We start from the raw sequence: 16467 nt of genomic DNA on the forward strand, positions 1-16467 counted from the left end.
CAGTCCTTTGGTCTTTTGCTAACCAAAGATGTCTGGTCACCCAACCTGGGCGAATTGGCCCAGGTGGCAGCTGTTTGTGCCCTCAGGAAAATGGGCAAAGCCTGCTGCTTCCAATCCCCTTCACAATCCCCCAAATGTTGGACATTTAGCCTTTCGGGTTTTGGCAACTCTGAATTTTATTTTGGATTTAGCAACCCAGTTTCAGACATCTTAGCTGGGTGACTTCAGATAAGTCACTTAATCTCTGCACCTAAATTTTCTCATTTAAGAGTTTGGGCAATTCTACCTCCTCCCGCACTTGTTGTATGGACCAAATCAAATTAGTGTATATAAAACACTTGGCACATATAGGCTCTCACAGTGTAGATAGTAAGTGATAGCTATTATTATTATAATTAATATGTGGTTCCCAATACCCTTTATTAATAGGTGATAACTTCTGAGAAGGGTGATTTTGTTTAAACCAACATTGGCTAGCGTAGCCAGATCAGTTTCTGTTGTGTTGCACTTGAATTACCAGCAGCCTTTGCACAGTTGGTAACTTGTCCTGAAAGTTTCATGGAAAACTAAGACCCCACTCTCTTTGGTTTCTTCCTCTTTCAGTCTTCCTTAATAAATACTCCTCAAATTCCCAACTTCTACATGTTGGAGGTCCAAGATTTAGACCCTGGAATTTCTTGTTTCTGTCTATACTCACTCCCTAGATGATCTTAACCCATCTCATGGCTTTAAATACCATCTTTACATTGAAACTTCTGAATTTACATCTCAACCCTCAACTTACCCCCTTACATGAGACATAATATACACAATTCTTTCTCACCAGCAGGTATGAGAGTCCCCTTTGTTTCACATATTTGGCAAAACTGATATTGTCAGACTTAATGTTTGTCTTCTCTTTGATGAAAGTGAAATGAAACTACATTATTTGCTTCTTGTGCATCATTCTATCACCTAACCCTGTCTTGGTCCTTGAAGTTATTCTCACTCAAAAGCCTCCTTAGTATGAGACTATATTGTAGATTGATTTGTCTAAGGTCTAAGACCCATGGGGGACAACTTTGCAGTCTTTCCTTGAAACACAAAGGACTGAGGCAAGAAGCAACCAGCTTCCTCTTGTCAAGTAGCCATGACCAGAAATATTATGGTTATGCTAATGTCCAGGAACATCACCTATCTTGATTGATTTATATTTATTTATCTTTTTAAAATTAAGATGGGTTGATAGAATAATGTAACTGACTTTTAAACTAACACACAAGGATTTAATCTCAGTGATATGACATTGCACAACATTTTATCATCTTCATTTTGCAGTTCTTTTGCAATTGTCTTTCTGATTATCTTAAGTTATTTATGGGACAAGGTAGATATATAAATAATAAATAAATACCTTTTGGTACTTGTGATCTATTTTTTGAATAGCATTAGAAATAGTAAATAGTGCTTCTTTGAGGGTAAACATAATATTTGGAAATAACTAAATGGTGACATGTTATTCATCTAGCTTGCTGTGTGACCATGGCAACTTAAACTCCTTGAACCATATTTTACTGATTTATAAAATAAAGGAGCATGCTTTCTAATCAAAAAGGGTTGTTCTAATTCTTAAATTCTATACTATGGTGGAGCATTTAGTTATCCGACAGTTTAGCGCTTTATATTGATCTTCAGGTTGTAACTTGGGTATTTCTTTTGTCAGTGAATATACATGTGCATGATGTCTGTGTGTGATATATGAGTGTATATGTATGTATGAGGGGTGGAGGTTACAAGTTTGCAGAATCAAAGACTGAATATAACTTTTAGATACCATCTGGTTCAGTCTCTGTCTTCAGACCACACCATATCCAAAATTATCTAAACAGATGAAGGACTAATCTACTTTGAAATTCACAACTCTTGGAATTTTTTTTGTTTTGAAGAAGTTTCTTCTCAAGGTTAAATGAAATCTTTCATATAGTCCTCCAGTCATGGTCTGTCTTGTTCCCCTCTTTGAAATGAGTGGATACACAAGATGTGACATATAAAACTTGAAAATGTGAATTTGCATTCATTCTATAAAACAGACCAATATGAAGAAATGATGGACATGTGAGAACAGCAGAAACTTCCCTTCACACACAAAAAAGTAAAAAAAGAAAAAAAATGTGTCTACATATCCACGTATCTATCTATCTATCTATCTATCTATCTATCTATCTATCTATCTATCTACCTACCTACCTATGCATCTATCTTAGCCTAAAGAATAAATAGTAGCATTCTCCTCTGGTGTGCCTATCCCATTGTTATGTTAGTGGTTTTTGTCTTCAGAGGCAAAGAGATGTCAGAGGCAATCATCCATGCTAATACTAGACACACCACCAAACAAAAACTCACACGGAAGTGTGAATTTGAGGGCCATTTAACACTGTAAATTTCTCCCTTGTATAACAATTATGGAAACATGCATGCTAATTGACAATGCAGCAGAGCGCCCTGTGAATGTGCGCAGTGTTCAGTCGTCCTCATAATTCCTCTTTTTATAGCTGGTGGTGAACCTGTCCAGAGGATGTCATACCCAGCCCTCTCACACAGGAAGATTTCTCCTAACTGAATATTGTTTAATACTCCCCACAGGTAAAACACACCCCATAGGCATGCTCATGCTTTTTGAACTCATATTTGGCTCATTGTGCCTAGAACTCGAGTTTTAGTCTCCACATGCACACTGTTTTGTTTCTTGGTTTGGGGACTGGTTGTTATTTTATTTTATTTTACTTTCTTCATTTAGTTATTTCCACCTGGGGTAACTGAGGAATATTATTTTACCCAAGAGAGGAGTCTGAAACTATTTGGCTCGCTAGCAACGGTGGAAGTGGACTACATTTCTGTGCAAAAAATCACACTTACTGGGGGCCAGACAGGTATTTAAAAAAACAGATTTTCTAAAACTTAAATTAATTCTAGTTATATTAATTCCTACTGAAGGGCCTGCTGTCTCTCTGGGGGAGATAAGGCTGAAGGTGGTCTACCACAGGCTGATAGCTAGGTTTGAATCCTGGCTCTGCCCTAACGGCAAGATGTATGACCTCGAGGAATGGACTCAGTTACTTTGAACATCACTTTCCTCATCTGTAAAATGGGGGTACTAGTAGAGCTGTTAAGAGGTTAATGAGATAATTCTTGCATAGGACTTTTCAGGCTGTCTAAACTATGCTGAGTACTATTATAAGAAACATGAGGTTGTCTTGGAAGGAAACTGGAACATGAAATGAAGACTTGCTTTGGGGTCAGCCAGGTGGTGCTAAAATCCCAGTTGAAAATCACAGCTGATATGTTTTCTCATTTGACCCTCATTCACATGACCTCTATGAGGATGAACCTTAAGTCGGTGCCGCAGAAGGCTCTCATCCCTTCTTCTGGGTGGTCCCAGCTGAGCCCATTTCTCCTATGGCACCCACATTGCCTATATCATGCAGTTCTGAGGATAAGTGAGTAAAAACAGAAAAATGTGTTTCAGAAGTTTTAAGTGCCATACACTTGCTATTCGCACTTTAATCTAGGCGCATTAGGCATTTCACTTTATTTCCTCGAGGGGCTTCGGGTTGCACAGTGTGGGCACTGAGATTATGAGTGTGAACAGAGGTGCACAGGACACTGAACTTGAGCTTGTGCCTGTGCTGATAGGAAGGGAAGTGGTTAAGATACTAGCTGGTGATTGGAGTTCCCACTCTGTAGGTAGGTCCTCTACCTTTGCCCCAGGGTTGCCTCCAAGACAATGACCTTGAAGCAAATAACACCTTCCTGTTGTTTTTTAAGGCTGATTTCAAGCAGAAGAGAAACATAAAAGAGGGTTGGGGCATGTGATGGAGAAGAAAGGGGAAAAGAAGCACTGTGACTGCTCAAACTGATTTTAGTTACTGTTAAATTAAAATTACAACTAGATTTGCACTGACATTTTCTTCCCTTTAAAGTGTTCTGGTACACATGATAAATACTTAATTTAGTAGATTTAGAAATTCTTGATGACATGTCATTAGCAGGCATATCTTCACAGTCATGTGCTCACAGGTGTATATAAGGGTATTGCATTTGGGTTTTTTCCTCCCCTGTTTTATTTTGTGCTGCTGTTTATTTATTTGTTTTGTTTGTAAAATATCTCAAATCCAGCCAAAGCCTGTTCTTTTTTTTTTTTTTTTTTTGAGACGGAGTCTCACGCTGTTGCCCAGGGTGGAGTGATCAATCTTGTTTCCTCTCTACCTATATCCCCAATTCTCTTTTTGCAAGATGAGGTCTCAGATGGTTTAAAGGGTGGGGTACAGCAGGAAAAAAACTATTAGATTATTACATTTTATGGGTTGTCAAAGCTCTAATGCCATTAGCCACCTAACCGCGAGGTAAAAACCTTTGTGATGTCATATAACAGGTTGCCACGGGTTTGACAAACCTTTGTGAAATAAACAAGAAAAAGAAGCTGAAAATGCCCACAACACCTATCTGTCCCCCACCCCCCAGTGCCTACTGCCACCCACGGACATTCCCTTCTTGCTTATTAGCCCCTGAAGGGCATTTTTAATATAAAATATATATAAAGTCTTCCCAAATCAGAAAGGTCTCCAAGTCTGCAATTTAATTGGAATGGAAAATGCTAACTAATTGGCATCAAAATTTGATTTGTGGGAGAAACCTCCTTTTTTGTTGGAAACACAACAGTGTGTCTGGGAATACAAGCCCAGTCCTTCAAAAATCATCTGTGAGCGCCACCGAGGAATCAATTAAAGTTGATTTGGCATATCTGCTTTTGACAAATATAAAGAAATCTCTGATTAGGCAGAGAAGAAAAGAAGCTTTCTCTTTCTTGCTCTCTCTTCCTCTCTCTTTCCTCTGCCTCTTCCTCTCTTCTTCTCATTTCCCTTTAAAGGCAGTAGGTGTCAGAAGGGGGTGGGTAGTGATATGCAAAACACGGCCTCCATAACCAAAGTAGCCTGCAAAATTAGGTGTCAGCATGCAAAGCTTATTGATGTATGAATGCGGAAAATGAAAGGCGGCAGTAGACAGCCGGGGCTAAAGGTGAGACAGGCACAGTGAGAGCAGCTGTAGATCCACGTCAAGGTGTTGCTATATGAGCTCGGGTTTTTTCTGGAGGGCCACAGCCTAACAAGGTAAGCCTGGCCATGAAATGATGGAACAATACAATATAGGCACACACAGTGCGAATACCAAATAAATTGACATGGTGTCTCACCCCCCACAACTCCTCCTGCACTGCCACCCCCCTTCAAAGTATGCCTGTGTATTCATTAATAAATTCATATTCTGAGTTTTCAATAAAAGAAGAAAATGCAGTGTAAACTGGAGTTACTTAGTGACACCCAGCTCATTGCTTTTTATTGTTGCTTGCAGCTACGAAGCCTTCACAGTGCACTAGTAGAATTTATTACTGTCTGTCTCTGTGGCAAGTTGGCGAAGTGCGCCTTTTGAAGAAAATTGACCCACACTTCATGAATATGATGAAAAATGCCAATAACACTACAAAGACGAAGCTCTTGACATTACTCTGCAAAGAGCTAAAAGACAGTAATGAAAGTATTGCAATTACAAATCATTACCTTCTCTCCAGCCAATCGCCAGCTTCTCTCCTCTTTTTTTTTTTTTTTTTTTTTTTTGGACCACTCTCAAGCTCTGCAGGCCGCCCCAGGTGCTGTTTTGCACAGCATGATGGGAAATGGAGTGTGTGTGAAGTCTCCAATGGACTTCTCAAAGAAGGGAAAAGCAGACAAGAGGGGAAGAACGGGAGGGTTGGAGGAACTGGGATAAAAGTGCCCCTTCTGTATTGCACCTGAATAAAGAAGGTAAAATGAAAAAGTTTTATAGTTAGTGGTCAGGAGGTCATGACCTTGTTGAGTGGCCTCTTCCATCTGAAAAGTGGGCTTAAGAACACCCACCTACTTCTTTTCTAAAACTGTTCCCTTTTAGCTGAGTGCATTTTAGTCTGGCTTAAGGGAGAGCACCTTTAATCTTTTATCTTTTGTTATTTGTTAGAAATCCAGTTCAGACATTGGCAAATAAATTATCAGGAAAATATATTAATTGTTTTCAATGTAAGGGACTGGTCTATTTTCTTACTGTAAAGGTAACATTGAAAAAGGTAAAACATGAAGAGGGAGAGAGACAGAGAAAGACACTAACTTTAAGAGTATCACTTTCTACTTCAACATATTTTAATGATGAGGGCCTTCCCCTTTATTGTTTCAACAATTTTCTGACATGTGCCTTCTGTTGACTGTGCTTACGCTGTTGATTTTCACAGTCTTAGTTTGGTTTGTTTTTCATTTATTTGGGGTGTGTGTGTGGAGGGGGCATATGAATACATGCATTTCCTGACTTACAAACAAAACTATTTATAAATAGTTCCTGTGCTTAAAGGAGGATGGTGGCTCATCTCATCTAGAAAGACAACAGAATTATCTTCTGTTTCTGCTGTGATAGAGGCTAATAAAAATCTTGGAAGTTTACAGAGAGTATATGAAGTCAGAAATAGAAGCAGGGAAGACATTATGAAGAAAAGAAAGCAACAGCTTCAGGGAGCTGCCTTGGAGAAAGGAGAAAAAGAACAAGGACAGATATAGGGCCATAGTTATTTGATCCTGAGGTGGTCCTCCTCCCTGCAGATTCCTTCTCTTACCTCCTGTGGAAAGGTTCATTTTGCAGTGATGCTGCTGGAAAGTCAACTAATTGTAGATTTGATTTGATTCTATAATACCTCATTAAAAAGGAAAATTCCTCTGGAGAAGATAGGAGGCTATAAGTCATTTACACATTAGTATGAAATTGCTACATCCAATTTGCTTTCTTTCTAAAAATCTAGGTAAACTTTTTTTTTTTTTTTAAGACAAAGTCTCACTGAAGCTGGAGTGCAGAGGTGTGATCTCAGCCCACTGCAGCCTCCACCTCCCAGGTTTAAGCGATTCTCCTGTCTCAGCTTACTGAGTAGCTGGGATTACAGGTGTGTGCCACCACACCTGGCTAATTATTTTTGTATTTTTAGTAGAAACAGGCTTTCACCATGTTGGCCAGGCTGGTCTTGAACTCCCAGCCTATAGTGATTTTCCCACCTCAGCCTCCCAAAGTGCTGGAATTACAGGTACGAGTCATTGTACTAGGTCCTAGCCAAGCTTATGATTGATTATAGGACATAGGGTATTTTGCATCATGAAACACTGAAGGAGGGAGAGATTAGAAACCAAGTCTAGGTGGACCTGGACAGTGTGGGGTTTAGAATGCTCTGGAGGAATGAGTTTTGAGAACAGCAACAGATGGCAGAAGAGACATTGAGGAGGTAAGGTGGAAATGAGGCTAAAATAATTTATCCCATTTCAAAATGTTGCTCAAGGCTAGCCCTTTGACCAGCAAATGGAGAGAAAGCATATTTCTCTTCCTCTTCCTCCTTTCTCCTATATTACATGTTCCTTTGGCCTTTGTATAGACCCAAAATTTAGGTTAATTATAATATTATCATACTTATGGGCTAGCCTGGGGGCCTAGAGTTCAAAGTCACCACAAAATCATAGTTTTTATGTCAGAATGCATTATGGATTCCAAAAGCCCAACATATTAATTGCAACTCACCCTCTCAGCCTGGATTGGGTACTGTGAGCTGTGGGTACTGACTGGTTATGAGTAGGTGATAGGTAGCTGTGCTTGCTGGATGCTCCTGAAATGGAGGAATAACCATGGCCGTTTGATCCATTGTCTTTCCTGTAGGCAAGAAATACTTACATACCAAAAACATTGAACTTTTTAAGGTTTATTTGATCTTTTCGATAATCTCTTTTGTCTGTGAACTCATTTGCTTATGTTATAGCTGAGAACTCCCAGGTCCCAGAGTCCCTGCTCATGGACCATGTTGTCAGTGAAGGACCTGCTGCAGGAATGATGCTGCCTGGCATGCTCATTATCACACTTCTCTACCATATATATGTATGGTATGCGTTACCAATACACTAAGTAGTCATCTTCCACCGAGTTTCAGAATCCTCCCACAGTGTTTCAGGGAACTCCTATTGATTGATCAAAGTTGGCATGACAGAGTAGACCGATTTGTCATTCTTGAACCTCACCAGTAAATTCAATCTCAATATCCCTAGCAAACACTCTCCCTAGGAGTAGCAATTGGCCAATGTGTCTCATAAAGGGGAAACCAAATCTCTGAGTGGTCAAATTAATAAGGTACTCATCTTTCATTTACTTATTCCACATAAACACAGCAAGTGGCTCTCATTTGTCTGGAACTCTACTGGGCCATGTAGACACATCAGTAAACCTCTTCAAGGTTTGATCACAAAGCAGGCTCACAGGCTAAGCTGCCTGATTCCACAGCTGGAAATTGGCCTACCAAAGGTCGAGGTCATCCCAAAAGAAGACAGAGTTAGAAGGACCCACTTTTTTCTGTAGGGCAGCAGCACACTGGAAGAAGCCTACAAAGCATATAAGCTAATACTTGGGCTCCTGACTGGAACCTGGATTAGCACTGCATGGAAACTTTATTTTACATTCTAAAAACTAGATTTGCAATAAATTATTAGCTATAAAAGGACATAAATGTATATGAGAGTAGCAACCACTAAGCAACAGAGCCTGGGATGCATACATAAATAGGAATATGACACAAATTGTATATCTGCAAATATCCGTGCTGCTAAATTTGTCCAACCATCAGAAGATTTTGCATGTGCTCTTCTACCTTCTGTGTGAGTCAGAACATGCCAAATCCTCTTTTTCTTGTAGAAAGGGTGGTAGAATGAGGCTGGAAATGGAATATGAATGGGCTTCTGAAGGAAGAGGACTGTGTTTGTATCACTGGGTTTAGTCCAGTGTCTGGTATATAATTAGTGCTTAATAGATAATAGCTGAATCAAATTGTTCAAAGGATAAAAGGAAATGGGAGTTTCTTGAGGGGCTGATTTTCAGATATAATCAAATTTTTCCCCCAAAACACAGCATAGACTCTGGCAAAAGGGAGGTACTCAGCAGAAGTTTGATAAATGGAATTGAATTTGATACGACACTAGAAAACTTGCATGAAAGGGCAAGGACAGAATAACTACGTATTATAGATCCACTCTCAATAAATATTGGTAGATATTCATAAATATAGGTTTATTTCCCCCCTTTATTTCATACAATATTGGTCTGGTGTATGAGTTAGGCTAACATCTGGTTAAGCTATTTTAACAAAGACTCATGAGATTTTGGTGGTTGAACACATCGAAAGTTTATTTCTCATTCATATAACAATCCTATGGGGGCATTCCTGATTTTCAGGAAGATCTCCTCTACATAAGATTAGACTTCTTCCATTTTATGGTTTTGCCGTCCTTTAAGGCCTTAAAATCCCTATAATAGGTCAGCAGACAGAGGAAGAAAGCATTTCAAAGGCTCAAAACTGAGCTGCTCACATTCCATTGCCCAAAACCCATCTAATGAAGGTAGGGAGTGGGCTGGAGGTGGGGCTGGGCACATTCTGCCTAGTGAGATTGGTCAATGTACCAGTGTATGAAAAACGTGCACTGTGGAAGTGGAACAGGGATTTTTGGTAGACAGTAAGCATCTTGTACACACAGGTTGGTGGGCCTCAAGTGGTGATCAATTGTGGCAGTTTCAAGTAGGATGTGGTTAAAGTAGTCACATCATCCCTACCCTCTGCCACAGACAAAACTTCACATTAGTTATCCTTTCAGGCTACTCTTCTTATAGCTTCTCACTCAAAATTTTAAAATGTGTAGAAGCAATAACATATCTAGATAGTTCAGATTAAGGAAGGCAGTGAAATGTTGCAGAGCCCTTGGCTAGATCCTGCAGGAATATGAAGAGTGAGGTGGCAGACTTTAGAATCTGATCAGGGTCATTCTCAGTGTCCAGGCCCCAGGAAGAATGAAAATCAAAAGAGCAGCATGTCCTAAGGAAGTGGATGAAACTCTTCATGAGAAGACATTCCTCCCAGGATTAGGCCTATTAGGTAGGTGCTACTGATAAAGCAATAGAGCATGACCTACAGACACCCATGCCATTACCAGCCTGTCTTGCCCTAGCTCCAGTGGGAGAAACCTCCTGAGCACTTCTCAAGGTCTGTTTGACCTGGAGGCAGCAATGTTTTCCAGATTGTGTGCGTCCTTTGTACCTCCTCTTCTGAGTGTTTAAGGTCTGTCTTAGTAGGAAATAGGCAGGAATATCTAAGTGTAATCACTGAACTCTGGTCTGAGAAGCTCCTCTATGTGGCTAAAACAACAGTGTTGGAAGTAACAGGCCATTAGCAAGGATGTCACAAAGACTGGGGCTCATTTTGGTTTAAAACCGTCATCTCCATCCTTCCTCATACCCTTCTTACCAGCTTAACCTGTGTTGGAAAATGTCATTCAAAAGTTATGGAAACAGTATGATTCTAGCTTTGGGGTGCTTTTGATGGGTTCATCAGCCTTATATACTTTTTGAACTTGAATGTTCTGTAAATGTTCTAGTTGGTTTCCACCAAGGTTGACAACCTTTTCAGGGGTGGGTGAGGAGGGCTGTACTGCTTTCTAAGGGGTGAGGGTGGACCCAGAGTTCAGGAGGGGGCTTGGGTCATTGTGCTACAAACATCACACTTCTTGGTGGAAATAAACATCCATATTATTGCAAGAATGTAGAGATTTGTTGGCAGTTCCGGATCAATGTAAGTCAGTAGTTATACACACACACACACACACACACACACACAACTGAAAGGATAACTAATGTGAAGTTTTGTCTGTGGCAGAGGGTAGGGATGATGTGACTACTCTAACCACATCATACTTGAAACTGCCACGATTGACCACCACTTGAGGCCCACCAACCTGTGTGTACAAGATGCTTACTGTCTACCAAAAATCCCTGTTCTGCTTCCACAGTGCACGTTTTTCATACACTGATACATTGGCCAATCTCACTAGGCAGAATATGCCCAGCCCCACCTCCAGCCCACTCCCTACCTCCATTAGATGGGGTCTGAAGGAGTTCTTAGCAATGGAATTTAGTAGTTTTATATATATATTCTATTTAGAATTACACTGGGGAGAGGCTGGCCTCAGATGCTCAGGAAACTGGCTCCACCTCCTTGTTACTTGGCCATAGAAATTTGAATGGGTTTGTGTACTCAGCTTCTAATATTTCAGGCTGTTTACTTGCTTTGTGAGTAATGCAGCTTCCCCCTCAAGTTTTGCATTTGCGCTAAACTAGATGGCCAGGATGCCTTGGCTAATGCCTTTTAATATCTAAGCTTTGTACATCTGGTGCTCGGTTAATAACAGGGAAAAAGCTCCAGTGACTCACCTTGACCTCAAAAGGGAAAAAAACATCCTTTTAATAATCTGGGAGTTTATTTGGATTGAAGGCATGCCGCATGTTACACAAGCTTCTTGTAGGGCCGAGCAGGTCACAAAGCAGCACCCTTGTTTTTTATGAAGTCAGCAAAGATGTATAGAGGCCAGGCTTGCTGTTTCTCTGAGAGCCTTCAAATTCATCTTTAATATGTAAGCCTCCAGCAGAGCAGAAACCTGCACCAAGTTTAATAGGGCTTTTATTTGAGAACTTTTCAAAATGTATAACCTTTGTTTCAATTAAAGTTAAAGGTATATTTTCTAAATATCCTCAAAAAAGAATGCCCAATTACTTTCTAAGAGTCAAGCTACATACTATTGTGTCTTATCACTTTAAATATTCTCTCTGACCCTTGACTGGGAACTACTTGAGGGTAGGGACAAGTATATCAATCAGTGCTGAACACATAAAAGTCAGATTTGTCAAATAAATGAATGGATGAAGCCTTGCCATGCACCAGAGGTTCTCAGCCAGATTTTGCCATCAGGGTACAGAGTACATTAAGCGATATCTGAAGACATTTTAGATTGGTCACAACTGGGCAGGGGCAGAGGTGCTACTGGAATTGAGTGGATAGAGACCAGGGTGCTGCTAACATCCTACAGTCCCCAACAAAGAATTGTCTGGTCCCAAGTAACAGTATTGCTGAGGTTGAGAAACTCTGCCATGCTCATCCCACGATATCACGTGCATTCAAAATATCTGGCCGATGGCCATTGGTCTTTAGAAGATTCATCCAGCAAATATTTATTAAACACTTTTCATGTGTAAATCCAATCAAATATTCTACTCAGAAAGCCCTCTAACCTGTTCTTTTTCCCTGTTCCAACTTCCTTTTGCCTGTTCCTCCCTCCCTTCCTTTACCATTTTTCAATATCCATGGGAAAAACAAAAAGCATACTGCAAGAGGGAATGTCTAGAGTCCAAAGTATGGCTTTCTAGTTACTAATTTAATTGTAGTATGTCTTTTCTGAGCCATTCCTTCTGATGAGAAACATGTTTATGCTGCAAAAGCTGCCCTGCCCAGCTTGGAAAGCCCTTTGGAGATGGGCATTGAAGGTAAAGAAACACATTCACAGGATGTTTACTCTAATGATGCTCTCAAAAGCATTTGGGATTTTTAAACATATGCTTCCAACATCTCCCTCTCTATCATCACATTGCTGCTAAATTGTGGAAAAGCTGTAAATAGAAATAATGGACTCAGTTTATTTTTAATTAGAAGGCTGCCACTTATAGCTGCAATCGTGACACTACCAAGTGTGTCTTCTTTGCACTTGGAAGGAAAGAACAGAGAGTTCCTAGGGTTTTGAACTTGAGCCAGGTTCCCCAAGTCTGTTGGTCTCTGAGCCCTTGCAAATCCAATGCCTTTTAGTGGCGATGGGGTCATAGGAGGATTCTCTGTATTACTTTTGATGTTGTCAGATGTAGCTAATGCTATTATTTCTACAGAGTTAGAAATAAGAAACATTTTGAGGTGCTGTTTTGTTTTTCCTTTTTCTTCATATTTAATCATTAGCATCTATTCCTCAATTCAATATAATTTGTAGAGTCATATTTAATTTTTTTTTCAGAGAAGTTTCTGTTAAATTTTTAGGCATGTGGATCACAGTAGTATTATCATGTTGCTCACCATCTCCCAAATAAACTTTATTCTGGGAATATTATATTTATCCATAGACAACATTTCTGAAGCTCTGCGTTTTTTTCCCCCCAATTGTAAGTTGACATGGATAAACAGATCTAGCCTGGTAGTCTATCATATTATGACTGCCTGCATTGTCAGAGTCTTCACTACTGTTGTCTCAACAATCTAAACTAAAGTGTGGAGAAAATGCTCATGTAGGCAGTGCCCAATTTGGAATTCCCTATAGGGGGACAGAGAATAGCTTCATGAAGATCTTACTCTAGGGCCATGTGTTCCCCAAAATGCTGTGATTTATAAAACACTACCTGTTTTGAAGGAGATATTTTTCTTCTTCCCTGACATTTGAATTTTTTCTATTCCCTATTTTTTCTTCTTCCCTGATATTTGATTTTTTCCCCCCAATAGATTAACATTTCCCATTCTGCAATGGGATGCCAAGCATAAAGTAAAATGGCTAGGGAGAGAAAACTTCCTATTGTGCATTCATAATATAGTGACAATGTATAAGAAGAGAGTTTGATGGAACACGGGAATCAGCAGGTGTAGTGCGGTCTAATTAGGTTTAAATAAATATGGGGGGAGGAAAATGGGTTTAGAGAAAATGATATTAAGAAAGATGATTCAGAATGGTGCTCTCCAATATGGTAGCCACTAGCCACATGTGGCTGTTGAGCCTTTGAAATGTGACTAGTCTGAATTGAGATGCAATGTAAGTATAAAACACACATCACATTTCAAAGACTTAGAATGAAAAAATATTGTACAATATCTAATTAAAAAAATTTCATACTGATTACATATAGAAACGATTATATTGTGTGTATATATATATTCAGTTAGATAAATATTGTATTAAAATTAATTTTATCTATTTCTTTTTACTTTTTCTATGTGGTTACCAGAAACCTTATACTTAACATATGTGGCTCACATTTGTGACTTGCATTGTATTTCTATTGAACAGCACTGCTTTAAAATGCTGTCCAGGAATGGCTTGGCCTTACAGAGTGCATTTCCATGGCCTCAAGATAGAAATTTTAAATTTTCAATAGTTTGGTTTAACCCTAACCGTATGGTAGTTTGAAGTTTCATGAGTAGTAAATTCCAATGTTGCATAAGAGCCCCTGAGCAGGGTTTCAGAGTCTTGAGTAACTGATCCTTTAAGGGGTTAGTGGGTGGGTTTTATTGTATCTCTGAAAACTCGACATTAAATGCAAAGGCTTTTTTTGTGTGTAAATTCCACTGAGATTTCTTGACTTTCTTTAGACTCTCCAAAGGATTCCTGACCAACACTTGCATTGTACAACTCTAGGGACCACTCTTCCTACAGAATTGAATGATTGACTGGAGTTTCCACCCGGAACTGGGCAACATGGTGGTTTTGTCTTGATTCTGAATAGTTTAAGAACACTGACCCACAATAAGGACTCATAGTGTGGTCCTGTCACTCTTTTGTTCCTTAGTCCTTGGTGGCTTCCTCTGGCCTTCATAATAAAGCTCACATTTCCTAGGATGGCAGTCATGGTTGATTATATGTGAATACTTTTCTTGTTTTATATCCATGTACATTTCAGCCACAAAATTCTACCCAATGTTTTGGAGTCTAGCTTCCACTTAGAAGCTATGTGTCTTTGTAGATGTTGTTCCCTCTTCTTGAAATTCCTTCCTTGAAATTCCTTACCAACTTTCACCCATCTAAATTCTACTCAACATTAAACTGAGTTATAAGAAAGGACAAGAAGAACATATTTGCTTGTTTCCTATAGGATTAATATGTCAAACATATAAAGACCTCCATCAATCAGTAAGAAAATGAAATAAAATGGAAATAAAGGCAAAGATAAGAATAAGAATTTCAAGGAATACTCAGAGCCATGACCAATGAACATTAAAAGATGTCCCATCAGTTAGAATATTTTATTTAAATTTTGATGTGCCAGATACCATTTAAAATCCTTCACACAGGCTAATCATTTAATCTCAGTATTCAGTACCATAAATACTTAAATATATGCAAATAAAAACTATTTTTAAAAAGTCACTGTTGGTAATGGCAGGGGAAATGGGTTCTGTCATACAGAATCAGTAAGATTTTAAATTCTGCAAACTTATTGAAAGTGAATTTGTTAATCTCTAATGAAAATTTTAAATATACATACCTTATGACTGAGAAATCACACTTCCAGGTGTCCTACCCAAATCTGTCTGTCTTAGTCTGTTGTCATACTGCTGTGAAGAAATACCCAAGACAGGGTAATCTATAAAGAAAAAGAGGTTTAATAAACTCACAGTTCCACATGGCTGCGGAGGCCTTACAATCATGGTGGAAGGCAAAGGAGGAGCAAAGTCACGTCTTACATGGTAGCAAGCAAGAGAGCATGTGCAAGGGAACTTCACTTTATAAAATCGTCTGATCTTGTGAGACTTATTCACTATCACAAGAACAGCATAGGGAAAATTGCCCCCATGATTGAGTTATCTCCCAGCAGGTCCCTCCCAGGGGGATTATGGGAGCTACAATTCAAGATGAAATTTGAGTGGGAACACAGCCAAACCATATCACTGTCCTAGACAAATATTAAGAGAAATGCAAGAAAATGTAGGTAAAACATTTTTATTGGGATAATCTGAATTGGTTAAATAAATTCTGGAATAATCTTACAATATGGTAATTGAAAAGATAATCAAATTGACCAATATGGACTATTTAGTGAAAAGTTGCATAAGTGTTATTGATTGTAAAACATACACAGTATAATATATATTGTTTGATTTTACTTTTTCTTTTGTGAGATGGAGTCTTGCACTGTCGCCTGGGCTGGAGTGCAATGGCATGATCTTGGCTCACTGCAACCTTCGCCTCCTGGGTTCAAGTGATTCTCTTACCTCAGTCTCCCAAGTAGCTGGGATTACAGGCACCCACCACAACACTCAGCTAATTTTGTATTTTTAGTAGAGATGGGGTTTCTCCATATTGGTCAGGCTGGTCTTGAACTCCCAACCTCAGGTGATCCACCCATGTTGGCCTCCCAAAGTGCTGGAATTACAGGCATGAGCCACTGCACCCGGTCATTTTACTTTTTAAAACAAAGTATAGATCTCTATATTTATGTGTACTACTACTACTATATTTATTGAGAGCTTACCATGTTCCAGGAACTGTTCATATTCATTTTTGCATTTAATTCTTAACATAGACCTACAATATGCACTTGTGTTAACTTTGATATTAGAAAAATAAGACACAGAGAGGTTAAATAACCAGTTTAAGGTTGCACAGTTAGTTGGTAGTTGAGCTGAGATGAGAAGCCAGCTAGTTAGATTCCAGAGCTAGTTGTTTTAAGCTCTGTGTACATGTTGGAGGAGGGGGTAAAGTGAGACCTTTATTTATGTAAGAGCAAATTACAAGTCTGAAATCAGATGGATTGCACTGTTAA

General features: G+C 39.2%; 1 long non-coding RNA gene across 1 annotated transcript in view; it reads left to right on the forward strand.

Moving 5' to 3' along the window:
- LOC102120760 (uncharacterized) overlaps nt 1–16467 on the forward strand; it is a 272609-nt gene that overhangs the window by 235111 nt on the left and 21031 nt on the right. The window lies entirely within an intron of this gene.

Source organism: Macaca fascicularis, chromosome 13, assembly GCF_037993035.2.
Source record: "Macaca fascicularis isolate 582-1 chromosome 13, T2T-MFA8v1.1".
Classification (NCBI taxonomy): Eukaryota; Metazoa; Chordata; class Mammalia; order Primates; family Cercopithecidae; genus Macaca; species Macaca fascicularis.